General features: G+C 44.3%; 1 protein-coding gene and 1 long non-coding RNA gene across 4 annotated transcripts in view; one reads left to right on the top strand and one right to left on the bottom strand.

Annotated features, from left to right (window-relative positions):
* Arhgap24 (Rho GTPase activating protein 24) overlaps window positions 1-27,376 on the top strand; it is a 629,479-nt gene that overhangs the window by 138,522 nt on the left and 463,581 nt on the right. The gene's annotated exons all lie outside the window — the stretch shown is intronic.
* Window positions 13,310-27,258, bottom strand: LOC102549277 (uncharacterized). Of its 3 annotated transcripts, none has more exons than XR_015636848.1 (4): window positions 26,918-27,258; window positions 17,063-17,143; window positions 15,464-16,841; window positions 13,310-14,251 (listed from the first exon to the last, which is right to left on the bottom strand). It is a non-coding gene; the product is annotated as an uncharacterized LOC102549277 (long non-coding RNA). The 3 variants fall into 3 exon arrangements; XR_015636850.1 differs by having other exon boundaries at window positions 15,633-16,841; window positions 26,918-27,186; XR_015636849.1 differs by having other exon boundaries at window positions 27,005-27,169.

The raw sequence follows: 27,376 nt of genomic DNA, 5'->3' as shown, positions 1-27,376 counted from the left end.
TGCCAGACTAGCACTAGACATGGAGAAGAAAAGTAACCAGACTTATCTGGCAGGAGACAGGATTGAGCTGGATTATATAGGATGATTGACATCCACACAAAGGAAAGAGCAAAGTGACTGAGTGTGACTGAGGTTTTGACAAGTGATAGGAATGTGGCTGGTACCCAAGGAAGAGTAGAGTAGCGTCTATGCGGCTGCTTTGTTCCACTAAGAGGGAGGAGCTTACACTGCAGGCATCGGGAAGGCCAAGAGGTGTCAGTGCAAATGAGGATGTAGGGTTTAGAACAATTCTAGACGTAGAAGCATAATTGCCACCGTTCATACCATGTTTCTCAGCCACATAAAGCTGCGTGTCTGCACACTGCTTCCGTTTCATTTCCATAGCCAAAGTTTGTGACAGAGTGACTTTGCCAACTATATTTTTAAATGACTACCCGAACTAGTGTTTATATATTTTCCAGTATAACCTTTTTCCTCTCCCCACCTTAAGAGTAATGAAAATAACATTGATAATAGTTGACTCTAAAAATTATTTTAATTAAATGTGAAGGTAATTATCCTTTTCTAAGCTCTAATGCATTTACAAGTTTGGTTCCCTCTAGAGCAGTTGTTCTCATTCTGTTGGTTGCAACCCTTTTGGGAGGTCACATGATCCTTTCTCAGGGATCACCAGGACCATCAGAAAACCCAAATATTACATTACTCTTCACAACAGTAGCAAAATTACAGTTATGAAGCAACAACAAACATAGTTTTATGGTTGGGGGTCACCACAACACAAGGAACTGTATTAAAAGGTCATGGCACTGGGATGTTTGAGAGCCATTGCTCTAGAGAAAGAAAACTTTTTGACTCTCCTGTGACTGTGACACAAGATAATGGGTCATGTCTTCCTGATGACAACCGTACAGCATACTTGACACTGGGCTAGCAATCCGTGCTCAGTGAATACCCCTGCAACATGGAGCTATAAGTTTGGGTTCAACAGTGAAGAGTTTGACTTTCTTGTTTCCTCCCTCCTTCTCTTTCCCTACACTGTACTCATAAAGGGATCAGCACCCTTACCTTCTTGTCAGTGGGGCACATGACTGCATCCAGTTTTTGTTTTATTTTCTCATCTGTCTACGCCTATGTCGGCATTTTAAAGCACTCTCCCCTCAATGCAGAAGGTGGCTAACTTGATGGAGGAGTGAGGCCCTATGGACAGGATGACCTAGAGATACACAGCACATATCTAAAGGAACTGCCCTCTGGAATAGCAAGATTGTACAAACGTCTCTGTTGGGGCTTGTGTATGCTCAACCCAGGGAGTGGTACAATTAGAAGGTATGGCCCTGTTCGAGTAGGTGTGGCCTTGTTGGAGTAGGTCACTGTGGGAATGGGCTTCAATATCCTTATCCTAGCTGCCTGGAAGCCAGTATTCTGCTAGCAGCCTTCAGATGAAGATGTAGATCTCTCAAGCTCCTCCTGCACCATGCCTGCCTGGATGCCGCCATGTTCCTGCCTTGATGATAATGGACTGAACCTCTGAACCTCTAAGCCAGCCCCAATTAAATGTTGTCCTTTATAAGAGTTGCTTTGGTCATGGTGTCTGCTCACAGCAGTAAAACCCTCACTAAGAAAGTCTCCAAGTTATAGACTATTAGGGTACCTTAGTGAAGACTGAACAATGGCTTGATTATTGTTGCAGATTATCAGGTGTGCTAGCTGGTTTACGTCTACACTTCTCACTCAGCACAGTGTGTCTGTGTCACCCACACTCTGTTTTGTTTTGGGTGGTACATCCCATTACGGATAGCCCACAATTTGTTTCACTCTTTGCCGAAGCGAGGACCTGTGGGATATTCAAGCTTTCCGCATGGGTAAAACACGTACACATAAAGCATCTGGGAATGTGTATGCACGTGGTTTCATTTTTCTTGAGCAAATATCTAGGAATGGAGTTGCGGCATCATCTGGCAAGCATTTGTTTAATTTTTGTAGGGAGCTGCAAATTGTTTTTGAACGAGTTGTATGACTTTACACTTCCAGCAATGTGTAATTTTCTAGTTTCATTTTTTTCACAATATTTCTATTATCAATATTTTAGTGTTGGTCATGCTACTATGTGGCAATAATTTGTTGGCTTTTTTTTTTTTTTTCGTTCTAAGAATTGGTTTAGGCTATAAACAGCCACTGGTGTAAAGTAGTTACTCATGGTTTCAGACAGCTGAGTCCTGCCTCTGGTCCACAGAGTATACCAACCACAGTCACTTTATAATAGCCTCTATGCCAAGGTATAATTAGAGCATGGTTTGAGAATTGTTAAGGCACTTTTCTCTTTTGCCTTTTATTGTATAAGACTTCTATCCTACTTTCCAAGAATAGACATTACATGGGACTGTATTGGGAACTGACAGTGTAGAATTAATGAGAAAGAATTACATAGTATTCAGCTTCTGATAGGAAAATCAAATTGTGCCCAGTGTTAGCTTTTAAGACGTTATTGTTGTCTCAGGCCAGAGATGTCAGTTCCTTCCCTCCTTCCATTTAGCCTGCTAAAGCAGAGCTTGAAGAACTCTATTCACAGTTTTCTTCATGGCAACAAACTCATTCCTGTAGGATAGGCTTTCTCTAATTGAAGGGGGAAGTGACAGGGACATAGATGAATACTTCCTTCCTTCCTACCATGGCAGTACCAGTGATGAAGGTTGTGGTGGGAAGAAGACAGTGAAGCATTTGGCTGAATGTGTTCCCGTTCCCTCTGGGGGCATCATTTATGGATGAACTAAAGGCCCATGGATTTGGGCGCTACCTAAAGTTGGGGCTCTTGACTTAACGGATCTTTTAGAAGAGACCACTGTGGATCAGATGGGGACCTTCATGCTCACGCTGCAGAGCTGAGAGTCTGGAGGGATGGCAGAGGGCCAGTGCTGGAGAGGACAGATCAGTGAGGGCCAGGTGCAGGGGAGGTACAGACTCAGCAGGAGATGCAAATAGGTAGAGGTGGCAATAGGGCAGGTAGCTCAATGGTTCCCGGGAGGACTTCCGGGTCAAAAATCTACATTGTGAATTCTTAGCTCTCAGCTAGAGTAAAGGAGGAAATGCTAGTAGGAGCCACAGTGAGAAGCTCAACAAAAGCTACTTGCTTATGTTGATACAACATATGGTGCTTGTTTATGTTGTACTTGCAACATAGCATACATATCTGAAGGTTAGCACGACACCCTTCCCGTCGGTGACGGAAGATAGCAATGCCCTGCAAGGCCTCCAGGACACATGCTTTATCCTTTTCTACTAATACCTATGTCATAGGGAAACCTTAAGGGATAGGGAATAGTATGGATGGAGAGTGTTTTTATTTGGAGAAACTGAACCCTGCTCATAGAGGATGCATCTTTAATCTGGACTAGATAAATATTTGTTCTTTGTTCATGGTGGGGGAGGGAGTGGGAGTCAAACAGATTATTTTTCTAAACATTTTAGGTAGCATACGTTATTCATGCAAAATGACATGAATTTTATTGGGACATTTTTTGTACTTAGCTATAATATACTTTGGTCATAATCATATCAGTAGCAGTCTGAATAAGAATGGCTCCCACAGTTGCTTATTTGAAGGCTAAGTCACCAGGGAGTGGCACCCTTTGAAAGGGTTAAGAGATTCAGAGGTGTGTGAGGTTTGAGGTTTCAAAAGCCCATGCCAAACCGGAGTCTCTCTTCTCTCTCTGTCAACGGATCAGGATGTAGCTCTTGGCTCCTTCTCCAGCCTGTGTTTTTCTGCGTGCCACCATGCTCCCCGCCATGATGCTAATGGACTAAACTCTGAAACTGTAAGCAAGGCCCCAGTTAAATGCATTCTTTTATAAGAGTTGCCTTGGTCATGGTGTCTCCTCACAGCAATAGAGCAGTGACTAAGACAATGTCTCTGTTACCCTCTGTAGTGGTTTGAATGACAAACGTCTCGCATGGTCTCAGGCATTTGGACACTTGGTCCTTGGAGTTGGTTCCTGTTTGGGAGGTCTAGGTAGGTAGACCTTGCTGGAGGTGGCTTAGGGAATCAAGATCCTCGCTTCACTCCAGTTTCCTGTCTTTGCTTCGTGCTCATGGTTGAGAAGAACTCTCAGCTTCTTGCTGCTGCCTATTTAACTTGTCCTTTCCAGCCAAGCCTCTTTCCCCTGATTAACTCTTGTCCCTCTGGAACCACACACCTAAATAAACCTATGAGTTTCCTCCTGGGTCGTGGTGTTTTATCAGAGCAACAGAAAGTAACTAGTACACTCTCCTCTCCCATGGTTCCCTTGGTCTTCTTAAGTCATCATGGTCTCTACTTTCATATCTACTCCATTGCTTGATCCCACACATGACAGGCATCATAAAGCCAGTGTCTTTCTGAATCTGGCTCATTTCACTTACCACGACGGGTCATGATTCCATCCAGTTTCCTGAAAATGGCAACATGAATCTCTTTAGTATAACAAGGAATCCTCTATTGTGTACGTATTTCGTTTATCCGTTTCCCCACTGATAGGCATTTGGCTGATTCCATAGCTTGGCATTGTGACGAGGGCTGTAATAAACACTGGCACATAAGTATCTCTATTGTATGATGACCTTTGTTTTGTCTGAATAAACACAAGCACATTATAGCGGAATCACATGACAGATCTGTCGGACATTTTGAGGAGTGCTCATACTGATTCCAGTAGTAGCTGAACCAATCTGCATTCCTCCCACCAGCATATACATGTTCCTCACCCTCCAGCTTTCAGATGTATTTACTGTCGTTGGCTTTCTTAATGTGGGCTATTCTGACTGTGGTGAGACAGAATTCCAATGTATGTTTGACTTGTGTTTACTTTATAGTTGAAGACACTGAACCTTTCCAAATGTATTCATTGACCATCCATGAGTCTTCTTTTAAAGCAGATGGTCCCCTCTCCCCCTCCCCCACCCTGTACACCCATCTACTTTCTGCACACTTTATTCTTTTGTGTACTCATCAATGATTTGAGGAGAGGAGTTGGGGGAAAAAATCAAGCAGCTTCACTTCCTGTGTATGTTTCTTCTGAATGAAGACAAGCACTTTAAATCCCTGGCTTTTGATGTAAAGAGAAAGTTTACGTAAACCATACTCTTCTGAACTAGTGTGACTGAAGACACACATGCACGCCACGCCCTGCTGTACTGTAAGCATGGTTTGTAGCGTAGGTGCTGTCATTTGCTGTGGCTCCCTTACCCGAGAGCTCCCACCGTCTTTTGCAAATACCCCAGTTAGGTGTTCTCAATACATATTCAGCATATTATATTTTATTGAGAGAGAAGAGTTTTACCAGCTTTTCAGCATGGTATATTAAACAAAGTCAACTTAAGGAAGAGAAACATTTTGTCATCCCTGTGAAACAAACGTCCCATTGAATTGTTTCTGCTCTCAGATGCTCAGCTTGACTAAGACGATGTGTTCTGAATAGAAGTTGACTAGTAAATCAGCAAGCCCGTGATGGGAGGTGTGGGATTGTATGTAAGTGAGGCTATATTCCTTTCTCTCCAAAAGGAAGAGAAAGCAGAGACCCAGAAGAGCAAGAAAAACGTGTGTCACAGATGCTCTGCAGAGCGCCAATGCATTTGGGAAGTGGAGAGAAAACAGGAGAAACACCCTGATCTCCTGGCTGGAATTCAAACTCCCAAGTACATTAGATCGAGTTGAGTATGCACTGGAAAACGAGTACATGCTCAAGAGCAAAACTTCAGTCTGCCACTTACCGTGCAAGCTTCAATAAGTAACTCTGGTTCCATGAGACCATTTATTGATCTATACCAATGTGGACAGCTGTATCCTACCCAAAGCATAGCGATTTTGAGAGATAAAGGAAACAGCTCACAAGACAATGAGTCCCCAGCCAGACATAGCTCAACGCTGTACCCTAGCCCTATTCCTTTCTATACATCGTTACATTTCATCTCTGTTGACTAATGAACCTCCTTTAAAAACGTCTCTCTTTGTGTATGTGGCATGTGTATGTTTATGTATGTGTGAGCAGGGTGCACGTGTGGAGGTCACGCATAGCCTCACCTGCAGCTCTTACCTTGATGAGTTTTCTCACCTCTGCTGTGTTCTCCAGACCAAGCACAGGTTTCTGTGGATCCTGGTTCCATTTTCCTTCTCCCAACAGGGGCGCTGTGATTACAGACATGGGTCCTCTTGCCCAGCATTTACTTGATCTCCAGAGATTTGAATTTAGGACCACACCCTTGTACCAAATCACCTGAGCAATCGCCCCGGCCCACAAGGATGCATGCATAGATGTTTTCTTACCGATAATCTTGCCTTTCAATTCCACTCTGTGTCATATCCTTCCAATCCCTACTACGTTAAAATTCAGAAATGGTTGTTTAAAAATAAATGATCCTGTAAGTGACCACAAAACCAAGAGAACTTGATTCAAATGCCACAGTCTTAGATAAATGTAACACTTACACGTCTATAAGCTTGACCTTACAACCCAATATACAGAATACAGTTTCTCTCACGAGTTTCTCTCACGAGTTAAGAGGATGACGTGCTCTGGAGTCGTTGTGTCACAGATGCTGTGTCTTGTTATCCTCTGTGAGTATGGGTAAGGGATTTAGAGAGAGAACGATTCATCCAGGAAGCCCTGAGAACACAGTCCTGTCAGAGAAACCCGAGTTCAGCCGTTCTTCTGTGGCTTCATTTCTTCTCACCCTCAGGGCAGTGTGGGGTGACGGACATGTGAAATGAATAAAAGCGTTCAGCTCAGAACATAATTAGTGTGATGACATAGCTCCTCCTAATCAGCTTTTCGGCTGGAAATGAAAACCCGTGGATTGTGAACACCTGTGCGCATATGGGGTCAAGTGTACTTCCTGGGAGCTTTTCAGAATGAGTGTAGAACACGTGAATCTGCCAGCACATGTAGCAGTCTGTTCATAACAGAACCAACAAAGTAGGTGGGAGACCAGTGCACACACATGCACACATGTGCACACACATGCACATTCATACACACTCACACAACCCAATCACAAGCACATGTACTCACACACACACATACATGCACATGAACTCACATACACACACATGCACACATATGCAGACACATGCATTATATGCATGTGTGTATATGTATTGTGTCCCCGTGAGCACACATACATGCTCACACAGATGCACACACATACATGCACACACACACACACACACACACACATGCCCTCTATTCACTCTCATTTTTCCTTTTTCTCCCCTTTGAAGAATAAGGAACTAAATATAGTGGGATAATTATAAAGAAGAGAACATAAGGACACTTTTTTAAAAATTAACTTGAGTATTTCTTATTTACATTTCAAGTGTTATTCCCTTTCCCGGTTTATAGGCCAACATCCCCCAACCCCTCCCCCTCCCCTTCTATATGGGTGTTCCCCTCCCTACCCTCCCCCCATTGCCGCCCTCCTCCCAACAATCACGTTCACTGGGGGTTCAGTCTTGGCAGGACCAAGGGCTTCCCCTTCCACTGGTGCTCTTACTAGGATATTCATTGCTACCTATGAGGTCAGAGTCCAGGGTCAGTCCATGTATAGTCTTTGGGTAGTGACTTAGTCCCTGGAAGCTCTGGTTGCTTGGCATTGTTGATCATATGGGGTCTCGAGCCCCTTCAAGCTTTCCAGTTCTTTCTCTGATTATAAGGACACTTTTAATGGGTCCTCCTTTGCCCTGGGTTCTTTCTCTTTGGAGCACTCTAGAACAATGAGAACCTATCTGGGTGGAAGCCGGATGCTGGCGTCTTCTCCTTCAGTCCACACTTGCCTTCCATTGCACATGGGGCTATCTCTGTGCTTCTGTATACATTAATTTTATCATGGCAGGTATCCTAGGCTCCTGTACCGAACTGGGAACTAGTGCTGTTGACTTCCAGTGATGCAGTCAGCTGAGAAGATGGAGCCCATGCCCGAATATCTCCGAAACGTTTTTTAGCATTGGCTTCCAAATGTCTCAGGATAATTGCCTCTCTCTGAACTTTTACTGAATTTGCATTAACAGTTGTCTTCAGTTTGTGACGGAGGCTTCTGGGAATAGAAGAGTCAAGAGGGAGATCTGGGAGGAAGGCACAGTGCTACAAGAACTGTTAGTTGAAAATGGCTTGTTCTGGACAGATCACGCTGAGCCAGCACAGTTCCCACGAGAGAGGTCCTTTATTGAGAGGGGAAGAAGCAAGGACAAGAAAAAGAGGGAGATGGGTCAGGGTCTCTGTCTTTTATCTAGATGGTGATGTGGAGGTATCCTAGGTGATGAAGCACACAGGTGATGCAGGTGAGGCAAGCACAGGGAGTGTGTGGCAGTTGCCATGGCAGCAGACACAGAAGGGATGATGTCATTGCTGGATTCAGAGGCTAGCTGTAAACAGCTTCTGATGCTAACAAGAACCACTGCCCAATTGCAGTTTGCCAGTGGATTAACCCTAGCCATTTTCTGATATTATTGTCTCAGAAAGGCCCATTCAGAGCCTTTTGAGCTCTAGGGTAAGATGGAGTTCTGCAACCTGCTTCTGGTTATTACATGAGGTGTTAAGTCCTGGTGGTTTAAGTTTACTGCATACTCGGTATGGTTGTAGGTTCAGCATTAGTCCCTGCCAGGGTACCTTCAAAGTGCTGGTCTAAAGACCCAGTATGCACAGCCTTCAGGTACTTTATCCCACATAAGATGTAAAAGAATAAAATAAAATAAAAAATCTGTCAAATTCATGGGGCAAAGGCTCATAAAAATCCCAAGGTTAAGAAGTTATTGCTCTGTAATTGTCAGGACAAATAAGTGAAAAGACAAACAAAACAAAATAACAAGAGAGCAGCAGCAGACCACCAACACTTTCTCACACTTGTAGTAGCCCAGAGACAGCCAGGCAGGTTTTAAACCAGGAGCCCTGCTAGTCCTCAGCACAAAAACTGCAAGATAATATTCAGCAGCTCATGTCTTAGATATTGCAAAGCACATAAGCCATTTTGAGCTGGAAAAGATGGTGTCATGTAGATAAGACAGTGTTATAAATTTCAGGGAAAAAAAAGTCACAAATGAAGAGTCTTGGCTTGATATCTTTTTAAAAAATGAACAGGAACATTCACCAAGGCCTTTCCAAATTACACAATTTGCTTTTGGTGTGTTGTTTGTCAATGTGTTTTTCAATTAAGCTTCTGTTGTTGAATAACTTAAACAACGGTTCTAAGCTCTGTGTAGCCGTCTTGTCTGAGATGCACAGCTTATCAGAGGGTGTCCTTTTTAAGACACAGGTGAAACATTCCATCCTGCTGGGAAGCTCATTAAGTCAGGAAGCAGACAACTTGAGGATTCCAGGAAGTTCCTGAAGTTGAACAGATTGCCTAGCTACAGATAAGGAGTAAATACTGCAGAGAGACACTATTAACAAGCTGAGATGCCTAGAAGAGGCTCAGAGGAGCCAAACAGCCTGGAAGAAACAAAGCCCAGCTGAGCTTCCCGGAATATATTCAGAACAACTGAACTCTTTTATGTAGTATCACCCATGCCGGGGTGGTATTTGGGGATGCAGCTGTATTTGAGTAATTTCTGCTTCTTTAAGTCACCCCTCACCCATATTTCTGTCTGCCATGTTGGACTTTAGTGGTATCCTTGCTTGGTTCTGTCATCAGTTCTCTCTCTGGGATGTGTAGACATCTCCTCAGGATGGGATGTGTTGACATTTATTCACATCTCCCCAGGATCAGAACCACACAACATACATAGACCAAATGACATCATATGCAGGACATTTCTCCCAAGTAATGCTTAAGGAAATGTTGGCTTGACATTTTCTGTCTTTGTAATGACAAATACTAGGCAATACTTCAGGTACTAGAGGTTTCTGAAGCACAATTCCTAGATCTCAGTAAACGTAAGGACAAGACAGTATTCTTTACTTATACTATTTGTATGTTGAGTTCATGTATATTTTACTTTATCTACACATTTTGAAGTCCCTGTGAGACAGCTACTATTGTTGCTATGAGCCACATTTTACAGATGTGGAAATCCAATTATGAAGGCATTAAGCTATTATCCAAACAGACAGAATATGTGGGAGTCAAGTCTGACTACAGAATACAAACACTAATTCTGCCTCTTGACTATGAAAGTACAAACTTCACACAGAAAGCTCATTGCTTTATTTCTAAGCTACAATAAAGCAAACGGTGACAATGTTTATTTTTTGCTAGGTTCTTGCTTGTGTATTTGGTTTTTTCCCCCTCTGCTTAGAATTCTTGTATGCTCACTAAACAATGCTATGTTTGATGAAGACACTACTCCAAGATTTAGGGAGGAACATAACTTGGTAAGAGAAAGACAGGAAAATCAAAGAAACAAACATTCAGTTCCATAAGAAAGGAATTTATTGATAGGCATACAGTTCATGACCTGAGTCTGCCTACCATTTTGATGACTAGAAGGGGAACTTTCTTCCCAGAGTCACCATTCCATTGTTAAAGGGTTCTTAAATTTTCTTTGATTTTTTTTATCTGACACAGGATGGAAACTATTATCTATAAATTTCCTTGAACTATTAAACATTTTTCTAATTTCTAAACCTAATTCCTAAAATTTCTGAATTTTATAAAAAAATTCCCTAAACTTTATAAGAATGATTTTCCAAATGTCATTAATGTATTTAAAGCTGTGGGTGTGTTTGTTAACAAACTTTCTTCTCATTTTATCTGAGAACATCAAGCCATTCTCTCTCTGTGATACCAGCCCAAAAGGGATTTTGGCACAAAGCCACTCCAGTTTTCCCTCAGTTTATTTCATTGGCTCTGAGAACGCAATGCCTAGGGATTCCCCCACCCCTTGAGTTTGGAATAGTAGTTTGCCAATATATAAACATTGGGTTTCGTTTTCAATTGACTGAGCAGTAACCTTGGATGAGTGCCATAGCTGAACTTAACTCAGAAGTTCGAGTAAAGTTTTATTTCATATACCCTTTCACCCAGCAAGCCTTGCTTTTCTATTGGGAGACTTTTAAGTAGTCGCCTCTCTTTCTACTTTATTGTTCTGTTTCTGGAAGCTTCTACCTGAAATACCAAAATGAATAGGCTGATAATTACCTCTCATCCCTTGATAAACATTCACGCCCAATTAGCATAAGAAACAACCACTTTGGCAGCTTAGTAACTACTCCAAAGTGTTACTTTTGTTCACCCAGATCTGCAACTGTTTCTTAAACTGAAGAATTTCACTTCACTAACACACAAAGAGGAGGCTAAGGAATTGTTAGATGCTGTGCCTTTTAATTGGTATGACTGGGACAGAATGTAATTTTTTGCTTTAAATTTTTTTTTCAGAGCTGGGGACCAAACCCAGGGCCTTGCAAGCAAGCGCTCTACCACTGAGCTAAATCCCCAACCCCCAGAATGTAATTTTTTAATGCTATTTTATTCCTGTATCCCTGTATCCGTGCAGTGTATGCTGTACTCGTGTGTGTTTCCTCACATGCCTGAGAAGGAGCCAGACCCCTTGAAACTGCAATTACAAGCCGTCGTGAGCATCCCGACACATGAACTGAACTGGGGACCTTTGGAAGAGCTGTAAATCCAGTCTCTAGAATGTAATCCATATTTAAGTATTTTTTGAGTCTATAAAAAAAAAGATTTAAAATAATCTTGTCATTGTATACAAGGTAATCAGCTTTCTGTGAGATTCTCTTAAGTATGTCTCATTATACTTTGCTCAGCCTCAGACCCCCAGCTACCTTCTGTCCTGCTTTAACGTCTCTCACTGGTCTCCCTCTCCCCTTTTTGTCTCTTATGGGTCTAGCAACACTTTAAACCAATGGAGTTATTCTAACCTGAGATAAACCGAACAAAACTCCCAACTTACCTTAGGGAGAACAAAAACGGAGTTGTGGTCTCCCTTCTAGTGTGCTTGTCTAACAAGTGCTCAGCCAGGACAGTATTTCCCAGCTCCTTTGGGATGCCTATAGGCCCACAAGACTGTCTGTCACTAACGCCAGATGAGGATGAATAGATTCTGCCCTTTCCCACGTGGGAATGGGGGCCAGGTGTCTGCTGTGTCGAGTGTCGGGAGCATTTGACAAAGACTTTCTAGAAACAGCAGTTGGTGAGAGACCGACCTAGAAGACACCTTGCCGGAGTAGTACATTTCTAGTTCTCCGTGCAGGAGTAGTAAATGTTGTGTAGGACAGTTTTAGCCCTATCTGTGTCTACAGTGAGCACATACAATTAGAATGTGATTCAGCTAAGAAATCCCGCATAACGTTTTGTTGTTCATATAGTTGTCAGTATTTACATAGTCTCCCTTCCTTCCACATTCACGAGACATCTACTCTGAGTTTAACTTATTTTTATTTACTTATATTGAATGGGCCCACGATTCATGGAACAATGATGCCCCAGGCTCAGCTAGTACATAAACACAAAGAGTGTTTTATTCTGCAGAAGTCCAGCATGCTGGGGCCTCCCATTACCGATATAGAGAGACAACCAAGTGAGCTTGCAACCTGATTTAAAGCACATTAGGGGGTTCTGGGGGTAGGTGACCTTTATCTTGCTCCATCTCTAGGGACATTCCATTACGAGGGTATGTGGGAGGGCTGGAAACTGCTGCTGGGGAAGTCTAGAAACTGCTGCTGACCCATAGTCTTTGCCTCAGACCAGGTGGCTGGGCAGTTTCTGAAGCCTGGAGTTGCCCAGTTCTTGGAACTGGAAATCCTACTTAAATGAGGAGCTAGGAGCAGAAAGACCAGATAGTGTACACATGCGCACGTGCACACACACACTCACACTCACTCACAGTGGAAAAATATCTTGTGAAGCGCTGGATATAACAAGAAGGAAACTGACTAGAGGTTCACCCGCTCACCCTTTAACTGGGGTATCAACCTCCGTTCTGCTGAACACACAGTGTTGCCCTTCCCCCTCTTACCTTTGATTAGTCTATTAATTTGTATCTCATAATTGAAAGGGTCACTAAAACTGTGTAATTGTCATGTTTTCATTTGAGTAGTTTTAAATGTGTGAAAAAGTCGCATGGATGGTCTCACTTGTGCGTACAGCACCTAACGTTACCCCTTCCTTAGCAAATTCCAGCGCACCATCCTTTTCTCTCCTGCAACTCGCGCCAGGTGCCATTACATTAACCAACAGCTGACCTTTGTCTTTCTAATGTCTTGGTCTCCAGCTTTTGCCCTCCATACCGCTGAGGAGTGTCACTGAAACCACGATGGAGAGTTAGCCTCTTTCTCTGATGTCATCTTGTTGACGGTTAAATTTTATACAAACACGTCTGGAAAGTTAGTAGAAATGATATGATTTATACAGTTTTCAGACACGTACTTTTCTTTTTCCCTTTCTGGTTTTTCAACTTTGACATCAACTCCTCTCTTGGAAGTCACCACTATTCAAAATTTTCACTGAAATTAGCATAAACAGGAAGCTGGCAACAGCTGCCTGGCAACCCAGCTGCTCATGATTGAATCTCATTGGTCAGAACCTAATCATAGAATAACAGTTCACACCGACCACAAGGGCATGCTGGGAATTGTAGTTTCTAGTCAAATGCCTAGCTTCCCCCCCACCCCCCAAACAAAACTGGAATTCTCTTTTTTCACAAACAATAGATTACGTAGACAATTAGCAATCTGTGTATTCAGATGTAAACAGATGAGTGGATAAGTAAATGATTTGTTGAAGTCTGCATGAGTAAATAGAAAAGCAGCCATTGAGAGTCTCAGTTGAAAACAGAAATATTCTCAGACTATGGAGCTCAGGGGACTGAATTATTTTATACCCCAAAGCTTTTGACTGAACCTCTTACCTGTGTCTTTTTCTTTTCATTTGGGCTACTAAATAACTTAGTGAGTCTCTGGCCTTTACAGAGGCATGAATAGGCTAAGGTAACAGAAACTTAAGAGTGTAGATTTCTATCTCTCTTTTACATTTTTAAGATGTGGAGAATTTCCCTGAAATGAAGAGAATGCCCTCCCCTCTGCGCTGTGCGGCAGACACCTGCTGCAGATGGTGAGGACAGCGGTGAGCTGTAGGGTTGGTACGTGTGAGCATTGCTTTGCCGGTCATTAGGGCTTCTTTCTCAGAAGAATCAGATGGGATCAACCAGCAGCAGCGGGGCACACAGGAAATCAGCTTCTTTGTCAGGGGGTTGCTAAGGCTGAGCCTCATTAAAAATATAGGAAACGTGTTCTGCAAGCTCCTGTTTTCTTGTGGATAATGAAAAAGCCCTCTGCAAAAGAAATTTAAAAGATAGCTTGGTTGGCTCTGCATAAAATATCTGGATTTTCCCCTGCAGCCTGGAAGAAGGTACATTGAGATAAAACCGGAGGGCAATTTTAAGGGAATTTTGAATTGTTGCAGTCTGAATATGGTTCTAATTTGGAGGATTATTCTAACGATTATATTTCAAAGAATTGGTTACCATACCCTAGTAACAAAGGCTTACCAGTCCCAACTCCCCAAATTCTGATAAAATAGTAAATTCTCACAATTAGAAGCCCCTAGGAGGAATGCATAGCCATTTAGTGGGGAAGAAGAAGAAGAAGAAGAAGAAGAAGAAGAAGAAGAAGAAGAAGAAGAAGAAGAAGAAGAAGAAGAAGAAGAAGAAGAAGAAGGAAGAAGAAGAAGTAGAAGAAGAAGAAGAAGAAGAAGAAGAAGAAGAAGAAGAAGAAGAGGAGGAGGAGGAGGAGGAGGAGGAGAAAAAGGAGAAGAAGAGGAGGAGGAGGAGGAGAAGAAGAAGAAGAAGAAGAAGAAGAAGAAGAAGAAGAAGAAGAAGAAGAAGAAGAAGAAGAGGAGGAGGGAGGAGGAGGAGGAGGAGGAGGAGGAGGAGGAGAAAAAGGAGAAGAAGAGGAGGAGGAGGAGGAGAAGAAGAAGAAGAAGAAGAAGAAGAAGAAGAAGAAGAAGAAGAAGAAGAAGACGAGGAGGAGGAGGAGGAGAAAAAGGAGAAGAAGAAGAGGAGGAGGAGAAGAAGGAAAAGAAGAGGAGGAGGAGAGGAGGAGGAGAAGGAGAAGAGGAAGAGGAGGAGGAGAGGAGGAGGAGAAGGAGGAGGACAAAGGGACAGGGGAGGAGAGGAGGGAAAGGGGCAGGGGAGGAAGAAAAGGGGGAGGAGGGGAGGAAGGAAAGGGGGAGGGGGAGAGAGAGAGGAGGGGATCAGGAGGAGGAAGGAGGAGGGGCAGGGAGAAGAAGAGGAAGAAGGAAAAAAGAAAGAAAAGGAAGGAAGGAAGGAAGGAAGGAAGGAAGGAAGGAAGGAAAGGGGCTTATGCCCATTTATGTCGTTTTAACTCATAATTTTTTAAAATGTAAGAGCTTAAGAATTGGTTCATGGGCACAGCATATGGAATAAAGACAGGAAGTGTTCTGACTTTCTCCAGAATGGTTGGGAACAGTGTCCTGTTAACATTCCCCTTTCTTTGGGATAGGGACCCCCCAGGCTTTTATCTACCAAGGTCAGTGAAGTCTAAGATGGAAAACGGTTTATCTGCGCTTTGATGTGTAGTCCTGTCTCTGGCTGCAGCGTGTGGACATGAGGGGAACCGTCCTTGTTCTGTGTGTGGAGTCGTCGATCTTGAGGCAAGGAGGAGGCCGAGTATTCCCTGTGGACTCCCAGTTACCTGGTTCTTGGCTGTGACAAGGTTTCTGTCCCTCTTGTGTGTAGATGTAGCATTTCTATCCAACATGTGTGTGTTCTTCAAGTCTTCTTTTGGATCTGGGTTGGACAAGTTGTAGTTCTTCTTTCTCCCACCCTCCTTCCTTTCTGAAGAGCTGAAGCCTCTTGGTGACTGAGTTGCACTCACATGTACAAAGCACAGCTGTCTGTGAACTGATTATGTCAGGGACACCGCCGGATGGACGGTGTTGTCCGTGCCGGACTGGCATGGCGTTTCTATCCCTCCAGCATCTCCACTTTTGCTTGCCATTTCTCTCTCCTCCTTTGAACATAATCCAAAAGCACTTCCCACCCAAATGGTATCTTTAGGTGACTTTGGGGAGCAATTCTTTGTTTTCCATCAATGTGACGATATGCCAGTTCAGGGACCTTAGGTTTGGAGCATGAATTGGACTTCATTGATTGTTCGCAGACTCAGGTGGGTGCTTTTGTACTTCTTCTGCAACCATGCATGACAGACCCAAGTTTTGTTCCTTAGCCTGCTAGACCAGCTCAGGAAAATGAGAGGCAAGGATGGCAATGTATTTCGGTAACAGAGTCACCTTGGACAAGAATTAACTGTGTCCCAGCAACCTTATTGGAAGAAGTAATGAACATTTTAGTCCCACCATAAGAAAAGAAGGCAAACAAAATATTGATGCTCTAATCATTTCGTATGTCAAAGGGCCTCCCTCCCTTATGCTGGAGATGGTAAAAGACTGCCTCACCAAATGCTTTTCTGGCTACTGAGAGCAGGGAAGCCATATGACTTTTCCAAAATGGCATCAGGATCAGAGACTCAGCCGGGGGCAGATACACTCCACAAGGGATACTTGACAGTGTGAGGAGACAATTCAGGTTGTTAGGAGAAGGGCGAGCAGTTGTTCTGGCTGGTGGATGGAGGACAGCAGTGCTGGTAGGCATCCTTTCGTACACGGGGCAGCCCTAAGGAAAGGCATTAATGGTCCAGACATCAATAGTGGCAAGATTGACGAGTTACGAGCTGTCCTCTAGGGTAGCAAATGCACTGGTCCTGACTATGCTGTAGTCAGTCGGTGTCTGTCAGAGCTCCAATTTCTCACGGCAAAGCTGTGGCTCCCAGTGAATCTTTGTCTCAGTTTCATTTGTCATAGGTGATGGAAACAGCTGTCTGCCCTGTCCTGGTGTCACGTGTCTGTGGTGAAAAAGAAACGAGATAACAAATACGGAAAGAAAGTGAAACAGTCACAAAGATCACCAGTACCGAGGCTTCTCTACCAGGCTGGACAAAACATTCTGGCTGATGGGGCTGAATCTCTCTTCCTATTCCTTTCCTAAGCAGCAAAGATCCAGATTACTCATCTTATTTAAATCTAGAATAAACCATTTCCGTGGATAAATGCCATAAGCGGTCACCTTTGATGTTCGAGTGTCTCATGGTCTGCTGCATTACTCATCACTACTTCTTGGGTCCACATTGACATGACGTATTTTCTCCTGCAAAAAATAAAAACGTTAAAAGAGTTATTTTGAATTAGTAAGACCACCTAAAGCACCATCATTTAACCACGGCTAGCATCAGAACCAAATCTACGGGGTTGTGAACATGATATAAATAAAATAGATAAAATAACTTGTTTAACAATTAACCGTCCAAATATTGCATGGAAAAGCTCCCACAAGTAGACCTGTGCCGGGCAGTGCTCTGTAACTGTGACACAATGTGAGGAAATGACTTGTGAGCAGGTTTCTGTGACTTGTGGTTTCAGAGGTTGTAATCCATACTTGGCTAACTCCATTGCTTTGGGCCTGTAGTGAGGCTCAACATCCTAGGGGAGAAATGTGTGGAGAGGGAGCTTATACCCCTCATGGACACCTGGGGAAATGGGGGAGTGGGGAGAGAAAGGAATAAATAGGAGGAGGAAAAGGGGGAGGAGATTAAAGGGGAGGAGATTAAAGGGGAGAAGATTAAAGGGGAGGAGAGAGATTAAAGGGGAAGGAGGTTAAAGGGGAGGAGAGAGATTAAAGGGAAAAAAGGAAGAGGAGGATTGAAAAGAAAAAGGAGAAGGGAATGGGGAGGAGAGGAGAGGGAAGAAATGGTCTTCAGGACCAGAATATGTCTTTCTGGGACTCACTCTGACTATGTCCTGCCTCCTAAGTGCCTATCCACCCATGAACCCATCAACGAAGTTGGCACTGCTTGGTCTGTTCACCACTCAACACTGTCACCAGATGGGGAGCAAGCTGTGAGCACAGGGACCTTCGGGAGATTCCATATTCAAACCTTCACTCTCTTCTATCAGAGAACCAGTGGAGTCAAGAGCTCAAAGTGAACCTAGTTTCAGTGGCCACAGCCTACTACCTTTGTAGAGGAAGTCTTAAGCCATCAATTGAACTGCAATTCTTCATCTTACGAATCAAGAGAGATTGACCTGAAAGCCCTAAGAGGATGACGTATTTGAAGTTAGGTAGAGGGAGTGGGATGAGCTTGACAGCTGAAGGACTTTCGGAGTGCACCCTTTGAATCTGTTTGAAAGGGCACGGCTATGCACACTCTACCAGTGGGCTGTCTAGACATACTTTGGCCGAAACACCAGTCTCAAAAACAGAGATAGTTAGCATAGATAAAAAGAACTTTCCACATCTGTCATTAGATTCTGTGGTCATACTGAGTAGCAAGCACACATGGGGGTTCCTATCTTTGAAGTTCTAGAGAGAGGTCTGAAGCACAGAGCCTTGCTCCTTTGGGTTGATTTTGCACATGGCTGTGTTTGTGTTTTGATACTGTTTCCCCCTCCTGATGGGGCATCAGCATGTGGTACTCTCGGTGCCATGCATCTGTGAGACACGTCTGTTATACCAAAGTCAGAAGCAGAAATTCCGTACACACTATGACACTGCCAGCAGAGAGGAGCTGGCACCACACGGCACACTTGGGAGCCCACAGGAGTTCATACAGAGCATGGATTTAATAGCTGGCAATATCCTTAGCTTCCTGTTACCCACAGACATCTTGGCACGTTTTCTTCTTCCTGTTTGGGTAAAAGAAATGACATCTTCTCATCTCTTCCGAATTCTGCAGTGAGGGCAGCAAGCTCGGAGCTGGGGTGGGGGTTTGCACATTTTGAAATCATCAAATTCTCACCTGAGCTCTAACACCCTCTCACAAGCATCATGAGTCAGTGAAGATATCCCAGAGGTATGCGATCCGTCAAACATCTGCTGAGTTTGCTCTTATGGCAGAACAGCAGCTGCCAAAATAAAGCATTTCCCAAACGATCGCCAGAATTTAAATTTTGACCTGGTGCAGAGAGACAGCAGTCCTGGTAGAGCATGGGGCTCCTGCTTACCCTACGTTGGCTGGGGCTCTGTGGCACATCACCACATTGCTATGGTTAGCGCCCTGCCCATCGCTGGCTGGTCAGTGAGTGTTAAGTAATACCAACATTGTCAAGGGCTCCTTAGTTCTCACCTAAGAACATTTACAGCGCTCTGCTTCATGTACCTTCTAATTCTTCATGCTCAATGGTGTGGACGAAAATTAATTACTCCAGGAATGTGAACATCAGCTTGACAAATCGTTCTCCTCGTTGCTAAGTAATGTTCTCACTGGCAAAGGCAGGGGGCCTCTGGATACCTCTAGTTTGTCCCAGTCTCTTCCTCCCCATGCTGCCCTTAGCTCTTTCCCGAAATGCCAGGACTGAGCAAGGGTAATTGCTTTTGAAGTTTTAGACCTGGGACTTAGATGTGATTTATTTTTTAAACCTTCCTAAACGTGGCCCCTACGGGTAGAGTCGAAGTTCCCGGTTTTCTGTCTCTGTAGCTCAGCCAAAGATGTCACTTTGATTTCTGATCAGCACATTCCTGGGGACACTGGGTCTCGTTTGTCTATAAAAGAGAGATGTAAGACCATTTGAAGTTTCCACTGACTTATTGTTGTTTTCTGACCTTTGCTACTAATAGCTGGCAAAGAATAAAACCAGACGAATCAATCACTTTCTAGATGTCATAAACTATTGGCTCTTTCTTCAGGGTTCTAAAGCCTGCGTTGCTGGTTTGTTGTTCCACAGGACAGGGTTTACAGAGTTTCAAAGCAATGGATGCTGGGATAGCTATTGTCGTCTGGATTGGCTGGTGGTAACATAGTTGCAATCAATTGCTATGCATTAACTGCAGACAGACGAGCTGAAATCGTACCAAGGAGGGAGCAGGAGTGGTTAAGTTCTCTCTTGAAATGGTATTGAAGGCTCTGTGAAGAGTGGTTAACCAGTTCTCCTGACTTTTATTAATCAGGATACTACTGGACTTGTTCAAGTTTCACGACTTCAAAAGGAAGACTTTATCCTTCCTCGCTCTTTGTGCTGCCCGTGGCTTGCTTCCCTCCACCCTGAAGCTTTTTAAACACTGGTGCAATTCCTGCTGCCACTGTTGGGACTTCCGTTGCTCTCAGATCTCAGCATCTTGAAATTCTGCCCTCCAGTGATCTTCTCCTCTTTTCTAATTTAGGTGCTGTGGGGGTTTGAATAAAGCGCCCCCTACAGTCTGGGGCACTTCAGTACTCGGTTCCTAGTCAGTGCTATATAGGAAGGTTTGGGAGAGATGGCCTCGTCTACGGCCATACCACCCTGAACGCGCCCGATCTCGTCTGGGAGAGATGGCCTCGGGGTTTGAAAGTTTGAAGACCTCTGCTGTTTTTAGGTTGCTCTCTGATTCGTGGCTGCAGCTCAGGATGTGAGCTCCCAGCTTCCCGCTTCAGCCACCAAGCCTGTGGCTCCACAAGTCTGTCATGCTTCTCTGAATGACATTCGGGACTGTAAGCGCACGTAAGCTCCTTCTTCTGGGACTTGCCTTGGTCGGGGTGTTTTACCACTGCAATAGAAAAGCGACTGATGGGGTTGGGGATTTAGCTCAGTGGTAGAGCGCTTGCCTAGGAAGCGCAAGGCCCTGGGTTCGGTCTCCAGCTCCGAAAAAAAGAAAAAGGAAAAGCGACTGATACTGGTCCTTACTCCACGGTCAACGCCCTAGATCAACAGTTTTCAAATAGTGTCCAGTGGTTCCTGAAAACCTTTTTTATTTTTATTTTTTAATTAAAATTTTTTATTAATTATTCCATTTGTTTATATCTCAAATAATATCCCATTTCCCAGTTACCCCCTCCATCAACCCCCCATCCCATATCTGCCCTCTTTGCCTGTATGAGAGTGCTCCCCCACCCACCCACACTCTTCTGCCCCACCACTCCAGCATCTCCCTAAGCTGGAGCATCAAGCCTCCCTGGGACCAAGGGCCTCCCCTCCCTTTGTTGTCAGGCAAGGCTATCCTTGGCTACATATGTATCTGGAGTCATGGATCCCTCCAGGTACCCTCCTTCGTTGGTGGTTTAGACTCAGGGAGAACTGGGTGCTCAGGCCAGCCTATGTTGTTCTTCTAATGTGGTTGCAATCCTCCTCCAATCTTTCAGTCCTTCTGCCTGCTCTCCCACCAGGTTCCCTGAGCTGTGTCTGATGCTTGGCTCCAAGCACCCACATCTGCGGGGTCCTGTGGGGGTGAAATCGTCCTCATGGTGCTTCTTTTTCCTTTTCATTGTCTCCCATGTGGTCCAATCACAGAACGGCAGAGTGAACATGTGTGTGGGCCACATCACGGCATGGCCACTCTCGTCATCCTGGTCCTCAGCAGCAGCACAGCTCATAGGCAACAACAGGCTTCAGGTCATGTGGATGTCTGTGTTCTATGTCATAGCCATAACAGACCACAGTCAGGCCGTGGCATAGATTATAGACATCCACATGGCCTTAGGTAGTATCATAGGCCACGGACATCAACCCAGCCCTCTGGCCAAATCAGGTCCACTGACCTACACATGGCCCTCGGTAGCAGTGTGGCCCAGGGACATCAGCCAGTTCCAGGTGGCCACATGGACCACGCATTTCAATATGGCTCCTGGTCTGCAGCTCAGCTCTCAGTCATCAACATGGATTTCAACAGAGGCACTGTGCATGGATATATGCATGACCTTGGGTAATACCATGGGCCACAGACACTATTACAGACCACCATTTTTTGTTTTTATTCTAATCATTTGATTTTACCAAATGAAGGCTCAGGGGCCAGATGCAGGTGTACAAGCCTACTAGTTCAGAGAGGCAGTGAAACCACCCAGCTGACCTTCCTCCTCAACTGACATTCTAGAAGGAAGAGCCTGTTCTCCTTCTCCATGCTGTCTTAAAAACTCTTCCAACTGATTGACCCTCCTTTTTACTTCCTGTGGGTCTCTCTATCCATCCTCCTGACTGCCTCCCGCTCTATGATTTTCTTTCTATGTTCATTCCTGGTCAACTGGTTGCCTGCTCTGCCTCTTGACCTGTGGTTGGCTTTATTTAATCTTGTTTACAGTAAACAGAAAGCTCTTGGATGAAAGATGTGTTCTAGGACCAAGACACACCACAATGAGAAACAGGTTTTTCTAGTGCACACTCTCCTAGTGTGATCAAGTACCCTGTAACACCAGGTAGTACCAGGACCACTGACCCACTTGTGGCTCTCAGTGGCAGCATGCTCCAGGGACACCAGTACAGCCCCAGATGGTATGGCACAGGCCACTCACTTCAACATGGCCTCTGAAGCAGCCAAGCCCAAGGACACCCCACAGCTTCCGTCAGCAGCACAGACCGAGTATGCCCTCGTGGATCTTAGACTTCATGGTGGTCTGGGCTAGCAGCTTAGACCACAGACACTAAGGTGGCCTCTGGTGGCATCAAGGACCACAGTAGTCCTTTGAGGAGGTCCAATCCAGGAAGTGAACCATCCCCTCATCTCGGTTCTCTTCCCCAGAGTCAGAATGATCCTGAAGCCAGTGTGCATTGGTATTTTCTGGTGCTGAGTCTGCATTTCTGTAAGCTACAGGCTGCTTCACATCACCCCTGCAACCCTACCGGGCAATGACAATATGTAGACCCAGTCCTCTCTCACCAGGCTCTGCTGTCTGTCCCCAGTTCCTCCTCTCTGCACAGTGCACACACCGCTCCATTTTCTCCCTTCTCCATCTCATACTTACTCATCGTAGCGGTGCCTTCCACCTGTGCCACGAGGCGGGGCAGCCTCAATAGACGTAAGCTGCATTTTATTTGTGCTTTGCTGTAGAATGAGTATAGAGTACTACATTTTCTCACTGATGTGATAATAATTTGGGCCATGTGGCTAAACATCTCATCATTTTTAAACTCCTGATTACTGCCTTTTCATGGAGCCTTCTGGATCTGATTTACTTTTGATACTTGATTTCTTGCTTTTATTACATAATAAGGAGATGTTAAACAAAGGAAACACTTCTCTCTCTCTCTCTCTCTCTCTCTCTCACACACACACACACACACACATGAGTGTGGTTCTTGTAACACTTACCTATGACCCCCATTTGATCCTATAAACTAGGATGTAAACATTTATGTCTGCTTGCTTTATAGGCTTCCTGAAGGGCTTTCTCTGGGGCTAGCTCTGCTTGGTACCTGCAGAGTTTCTTGGTGAGTGTCCTAAGTTCTTCATCTTTGACATCCTAGAGTCTGCATTTCAACTTAGGGGCCACCTTCACCGTTTCAGGAGGATTATTCTTAGAGACTCTGCAGGAGTTTTGACCCTGATAGCAGGGTATTTGCCTGGACATCACATGCTTTCCTGTAGAATCTGGGTAGAAGTCTCTGCGATCCCATAACTGCTTCTATCCTACATGCCCAAGAAACCAGGACCGTGTACATGATGCTAATTTCTGCCACCTACTGGAGCAGTAGTAGGGACTCCTGAAGGGGTCATTAGTTAAGATGAGACAATCCTGGTAAAGGTAGGCTTCCAGCCAGTGAGACTGCTATCCTTTAAAGGGGGTGGGGTGGTTCGGACAGAAAATACTATGTGGAAATGAATATGGAGATAACACTTGGATAAGCTACAAGATGCCAAAGGCCAGGAGAAAACATCCAGGAGTCAGTGCAAAGGCATGGATGTGATTTGTATTTTAAATTCTTCAGATAGAAATGGACCCATCCAGGGATCTGGGTTCAGCTTTTCTCTAAGAGGTTGTCGGGGTCATAACCAACAGACTCATAAAATAGAAAATACTAATGCTTTTGTGGAATGACTTTGGTGTAAGGAATAAAGGAGTTCGAAGATGCTAAACACTTGAAGCTGTGCTGTACATAGGCCCTGAGGTTTGCTTTAGTTAATAGTCTTCAAACACTTTAATAACTAGATATGATACCATATGTATTTACCCCAACTTAGTCATTCTTTGGTTTATGTATATTATAAATGGTACTGAAATAAATAAATATTTATTCTATTATGTCAGGTTTCTAAAGGTATAGTTCTTATGTGAAAAAATATTAGCATCTTAAGGTCCTTTGGGGCCGTATGTTTTAAAATCCTTCCTCTGAACATCATCATCATTCAACACTATACTTAGTTACAATGGGTTGTTTCTCTCATAAAGCAACATTTTGATTACGTTTGTCACACTTGTAAAAAGATGAAACAAAATCTATTGTGAGTGATACATATTCATTTGATTAAAAAATAAATAAAATCCAGGATCCTGGAAAGCAGAGGCTGCCTTTGGAGAGAGAAGTTCAAGGTCACATATGTAGGTTTGTTTTTTTTTTTTTTCAGAAGATACTAAACCTTGTCAGCTCTTTGCCACTGAGAGTCCACTTTCAATCTAACCATGGATACCAAGGGCTTTGTCCTTCAGACCAACTGCTGAAACAGTCTGTGAGTGTTTTCCAGTGGCGTGGCTTCCACACTGAGCTACAAAGGCCTGGGATCAGTGCAGCATTTGGGAGACTGAAATAATGTTGCATCCCGTCTTTGTAGTAGGCTGTGTGCTCAGACTTCCTGAGCAGAAAGAGGGCAGAGAGAGAGGATGAGGGGGAAACAGACTGTTGCTTTGTGTCTGCCATGACACAGACACATTCATCAATGGAGCTCTGAGTAACAACCTGCTAATATCATAATATCATGGCTTAAAATAGACCACCTCACAGACAGTGTGTCTCAAAGCAAGCCTTGTCTTCAGGGCAATTTTGCTGGGAAAATTTTGTCTTAAAAGAGAACCAAAGAACAAAAGGAACTGTTTTTTTTTTCTTATTCAAGGGTTTAAAATAAATAACCAAAACCAAGACTGTGGAAGAAATGCTCTGTGGAGACTTACTCATGGGGTGCTTTGGAGACGTTCTTGGAAGTCTGTCCTCTCAGTTCACAAGAGCAATCCAGACTCTCTGGGTGACGGGACTGGTGTCTGCCTTTCCTCTCTCAGCTCTTCACTCAGTGTACCTTGCCTTAGTCCTTCTGTTTTCCTCTGCCCTGTTTCTTTAACCCTCTTAGCATTGGCTTATCTCTCTCCCTTTGTTGTCTGTCTGGACAACAGGAACATCAGATTTTATCTCCTTAAATGGAAACATTGACTGCGTACAGAACAGAAGCCCCCAACACCTCTCTCTCTCTCTCTCTCTCTCTCTCTCTCTCTCTCTCCCTTCTCTCTCCCCCTTCTCTCTCTCCCTCTCTCTCTCCCTCTCTCTCTCCCTCTCTCTCTCTATCTCCCTCCCTCCCTTCCTCCCTCTTCCCTCCCTCCCCCTCCCTCCTCCCTCTTCCCTCCCTCCCTCCTCCCTCCCTCCCTTCCTCCCTCTTCCCTCCCTCCCTCCCTTCCTCCCTCTTCCCTCCCTCCCTTCCTCCCTCCCTCCCTCCCTCCTCCTATTGCTTAAGTTGTTCTAACTTTAATTCATGTTAGTTTTCATGTTCCTGCCACCCAAGGGCCATCTGTGAGCTCTCTAAAGGTATTGACAGGCTGGTCTCAGTTGCTATGGGTTGGGACACGTCTCTTCTTGGAGTGAGGGCAACTCTATCATCCTTCCAAACTGGCAGATTTAAGCATTTCTGCAACAAGGAGTAAACCTTCCTAGCGCTGGAATAAACTGTTTCCCATCTCCTAGTCCATTCTTTTATGTGATTGAACAGCTCTTCTTGGAATCTAGACAGGGCTTTTATGCTCTTATGATCCCCAGCCTTCAGCATGCTGAACAACCTAAGTGAGCCCTGTTTAGTTCCCAACTACTAAACAGCATTGTTAGGAGGCTGGACTGGCTGGTTCTGTGTGCCGACTTGACTCAAGCTGGAGTTATCACAGAGAAAGGAGCCTCCCTTGAGGAAATGCCTCCATGAGACCCAGCTGTAAGACATTGTCTCAATTAGTGATCAAAGTGGGGAGGACCCAGCCCATTGTGGGTGGAGCCATCCCTGGGCTGGTGGTTCTGGGTTCTATAAGAAAGCAAGCTGAGCAAGCCAGGGGAGCAAGCCAGTAAGCAGCATCCCTCCATGGCCTCTGCATCAGCTCCTGCTTCCTGACCTGCTTGAGTTCCAGTCCTGACTTCCTTTGGTGATGAACAGCAATGTGGAAGTGTAAGCTGAATAAACCCTTTCCTCTCCAACTTGCTTCTTGGTCATGGTGTTTGTGCAGGAATAGAAACCCCGAGAAAGATGGATACAGAAATATTTGTAATAGAAATTCTAAATGCTTATTTTTAAAAACATAATTATTTTTAATCTGTGGACATTTCTAAAGAAGTTTAAAAAGTGAGGCAGCATGATCAAAATATCCCAGCATTTGGGAGGGTTGGGGCAGGAGGATGAGAAGTTTAGGGTTACATTAGGAGTTTGAGGTCAGTCTGATCTACATGAGACCTTTTTTGAAAAGCTGTCAGGAAAGGTTTGGAGGGAGGAGAGGAAAGTGAGAAATACTGGAATTGTATTATAATATCAGTAATAACCACCATATTATCATCATTATCATTATCATCACCATCATCAACAACAATAACACTTTTGGATGTGGGGTGTCCGTTATTCTGAGTGTTGGGACATATTGAAGATTTACATGCCATTGGAGAAGGAGGACACCAAAATGTCCTGTGCATAGTAATTGAGATTCTTCCATTGGGTTAGGTAAACTTACCCCCAGATCTTCAGAGTGTGACAATATTTGTAAGTAATTAAGTTAAAAGGAGGCCATTCATGAGTGCCATAGTCCAGGCCATTGCCTTGTTACACGAAGACAAAAGGACACTTGAAAGACACCAAGGCACATGGCCGTGCAAGCACACAGCTAGAGGTGGCCATCTGCAAGCCAGCTTGTGAGCCCCAGGGGAAGATACACCAACTGATATCTTTGTCTTGGGTCTCTTACTCAGAGCTGTGAAGGAATAAATTTCAGTCACTTAAGGAACCCACCGTGTGGTGTTTCTTGCTGTAGTCCTAGGACACTAACACTTTCATCACACTTGGGAGAAATGGAAAGGAGTCGAGAGCCGGGCTCACCAGGGTGAGATCTGTGTCCTCCGGAGTTAGATGTGTGATCCTGGAACGAGAAGCCTTCTCCTTCCTGCTCCTCTTGTCTATCATCCACTTGCCAGTCAGAAGTGGGTCACTGGGGTGGAGAGAGGGCACAGGCGTGTATACTGCTCTTGCAGAGGACCTGGGTTCAGTACCCATCATCCAAATGCCAGCTTAGATCTATCACTCCACCTGAGGGTGATCGGACATTGTCCTCTGTGCTCTGTTGGCACAAGGCACGTGATTGATTAACACACAAGACCTGAGGACATTTGTACATTCACATAAGAATGTGAACGTTTCAAAATAACTTTTAAATTTTAACTAAAATACAATTACATCACTTTTGCTTCCTTC

The sequence above is a fragment of the Rattus norvegicus genome, chromosome 14 (genome assembly GCF_021556685.1).
Source record: "Rattus norvegicus strain SHRSP/BbbUtx chromosome 14, alternate assembly SHRSP_T2T, whole genome shotgun sequence".
NCBI lineage: Eukaryota > Metazoa > Chordata > Mammalia > Rodentia > Muridae > Rattus > Rattus norvegicus.
This window is presented reverse-complemented; position numbering and strand designations above follow the sequence as displayed.